Raw genomic sequence first — 3,437 nt, 5'->3', positions numbered from 1 at the left:
AGAAGAAGAACCCATGGCAGCCGAAAACAACAACAATGCCAACAATGCAAGGAAGGTGCTGGGTGACTTTACTGCACCTACTCCCGACTTCTATGGGAGAAGCATCTCTATCCCTGCCATTGGAGCAAACAACTTTGAGCTTAAGCCTCAATTAGTTTCTCTAATGTAACAGAATTGCAAGTTCCATGGACTTCCATTGGAAGATTCTCATCAGTTTTTAGCTGAATTCTTGCAAATCTGTGACACTGTCAAGACTAATGGGGTTGACCCTGAGGTCTACAGACTTATGCTATTCCCTTTTGCTGTAAGAGACAGAGCTAGAATATGGTTGGACTCACAACCTAAAGAAAGCCTGAACTCTTGGGAAAAGCTAGTCAATGCCTTCTTGGCAAAGTTCTTTCCACCTCAAAAATTGAGTAAGCTTAGAGTTGAAGTCCAAACCTTCAGACAGAAGGAAGGAGAATCCCTCTATGAAGCTTGGGAAAGATACAAACAATTGATCAGAAAGTGTCCCTCTGACATGCTTTTTGAATGGAGCATCATAGGTATTTTCTATGATGGTCTGTCTGAACTGTCTAAGATGTCTTTGGATAGCTCTGCTGGAGGATCTCTTCATCTGAAGAAGACGCCTGCAGAAGCTCAAGAAATAATTGAAATGGTTGCAAATAACCAATTCATGTACACTTCTGAAAGGAATCCTGCGAACAATGGGACTAATCAGAAGAAAGGAGTTCTTGAGATTGATGCTCTGAATGCCATATTGGCTCAGAACAAGATATTGACTTAGCAAGTCAATTTGATTTCTCAAAGTCTGTCTGGAATGCAAAATGCACCAGGCAGTACTAAGGAAGCTTCATCTGAATAAGAAGCTTATGATCTTGAGAACCCTTCAATGGAAGAGGTGAATTACATGGGAGAATCCTATAGAAACACCTATAATCCTTCATGGAGAAATCATCCAAATCTCTCATGGAAGGATCAACAGAGCCCTCAACAAGGTTTCAACAACAATAATGGTGGAAGAAACAGGTTTAGCAATGGCAAGCCTTTTCCATCATCTTCTCAGCAACAGACAGAGAGTTCTAAGCAGAATACCTCTGACTTAGCAACCATGGTCTCTGATCTAATCAAAACCACTCAAAGTTTCATGACTGAAACAAGGTCCTCCATTAGAAACTTGGAGGCACAAGTGGGTCAGCTGAGCAAGAAAATTACTGAACTCCCTCCTAGTACTCTTCCAAGCAATACAGAAGAAAATCCAAAAGGAGAGTGCAAGGCCATCAACATGGCCGAATTTGGAGAGGAGGGAGAGGCAGTGAACGCCACTGAGGAGGACCTCAATGGACGTCCACTGGCCTCCAACGAGTTCCCCAATGAGGAACCATGGGAATTTGAGGCTCCCACTGAGACCATAGAGATTCCATTGAATTTACTTCTGCCATTCATGAGCTCTGATGAGTATTCTTCCTCTGAAAAGGATGAGTATGTCACTGAAGAGCAAGTTGCTAATTACCTTGGAGCAATCATGAAGCTAAATGACAAGTTATTTGGTAATGAGACTTGGGAGGATGAACCCCCTTTGCTCACCAAAGAACTGGATGACTTGTCTAGGCAGAAACTACCTCAAAAGAGACAAGATCCTGGGAAGTTTTCAATACCTTGTACCATAGGCACCATGACCTTCAAGAAGGCCTTGTGCGACCTAGGGTCAAGTGTAAACCTCATGCCTCTCTCTGTAATGGAGAAGCTAGGGATCTTTGAGGTGCAAGCTGCAAAAATCTCACTAGTGATGGCAGACAATTCAAGAAAACAAGCTTATGGACTTGTAGAGGATATTCTGGTAAAAGTTGAAGACCATTATATCCCTGCTGATTTCATAGTCCTAGAGACTAGGAAGTGCATGGATGAGTCCATCATCCTTGGCAGACCCTTCCTAGCCACATCAAAGGCTGTGATTGATGTTGATAGAGGAGAATTGATCATTCAAGTGAATGAAGAATCCTTTGTGTTTAAGGCTCAAGGATATCCCTCTGTCACCATGGAGAGGAAGCATGAAGAGCTTCTCTCAAAACAGAGTCAAACAGAGCCCCCACAGTCAAACTCTAAGTTTGGTGTTGGGAGGCCACAACTAACTTCTAAGTTTGGTGTTGAACCCCCACATTCAAACTCTAAGTTTGGTGTTGGGAGGTTCCAACATTACTCTGAGCATTTGTGAGGCTCCATGAGAGCCCTCTGTCAAGCTACTAACATTAAAGAAGCGCTTGTTGGGAGGCAACCCAATGTTATATTTTATCTATTTTTCTTTGTTATTTTATGTTTTCTGTAGGTTGATGATCATGAGAAGTCACAAAATCAATTGAAAAAGCAAAAACAGAATGAAAAACAGAAAGAAAAACAGCACACCCGGGAGGAAGATCTTGCTGGCGTTTAAACGCCAGTAAGGCTAGCAGATGGGCGTTTAACGCCCAGTCTGGCACCATTCTGGGCGTTTAACGCCAGAAAGGGGCACCAGACTGGCGTTAAACGCCAGTAAAGGGCAAGAACTTGGCGTTAAACGCCAGAAATGGGCACCAGCCCGGCGTTTAACGCCAGAATTGGCACAGGGAGCAATTTTGCTCACCACTTGGTGCAGGGATGACTTTTCCTTGACACCTCAGGATCTGTGGACCCCACAGGATCCCCACCTACCTCACCACTCTCTCTCTTCTTCACCCATTCATCAATCACCTCAACACCTCTTCCCCAAAAGCCCCTCACCTATTAAATCCCATCTTTCTCTTCACCACTCACATCCATCCTTCATAAAACCCCACCTACCCCACCATTCAAATTCAAACCACTTTCCCTCCCAAACCCACCCTCCCATAACCGAACCTTACCCCTCTCCTCACTCCTATATAAACCCATCTTCACTCCTTCATTTTCACACAACCTAAACACTACTTCTCCCCCTTTGGCCGAACCACAAAGCCATTCCCTTCTCCTTCATTTCTTCTTCTACTCTCTTCTTTCTTCTTTTGCTCGAGGACGAGCAAACCTTTTAAGTTTGGTGTGGTAAAAGCATTGCTTTTTGTTTTTCCATAACCATTTATGGCATCCAATGCCGGAGAAACCTCTAGAAAGAGGAAAGGGAAGGCAAAAGCTTTCACCTCCGAGTCATGGGAGATGGAGAGATTCATCTCAAGGGTGCATCAAGACCACTTCTATGAATTTGTGGCCTTGAAGAAGGTGATCCCCGAGGTCCCTTTCAAACTCAAAAAGAGTGAATATCCGGAGATCCAACATGAGATCCGAAGAAGAGGTTGGGAAGTTCTTACCAACCCCTTTCAACAAGTCGGAATCTTAATGGTTCAAGAGTTCTATGCCAATGCATGGATCACCAAGAACCATGATCAAAGTATGAACCCGGACCCAAAGAATTGGCTTACTATGGTTCG

The 3,437-nt window shown here is 43.8% G+C and overlaps 1 non-coding gene across 1 annotated transcript; it reads right to left on the bottom strand.

Annotated features, from left to right (window-relative positions):
* Positions 1–418: 418 nt before the first annotated feature.
* On the bottom strand, positions 419–526 carry LOC112793416 (small nucleolar RNA R71). Its single transcript, XR_003198108.1, has one exon. It is a non-coding gene; the product is annotated as a small nucleolar RNA R71 (small nucleolar RNA).
* Positions 527–3,437: the final 2,911 nt, after the last annotated feature.

This window comes from Arachis hypogaea, chromosome 3 (genome assembly GCF_003086295.3).
Source record: "Arachis hypogaea cultivar Tifrunner chromosome 3, arahy.Tifrunner.gnm2.J5K5, whole genome shotgun sequence".
Lineage (NCBI taxonomy): Eukaryota > Viridiplantae > Streptophyta > Magnoliopsida > Fabales > Fabaceae > Arachis > Arachis hypogaea.
This window is presented reverse-complemented; position numbering and strand designations above follow the sequence as displayed.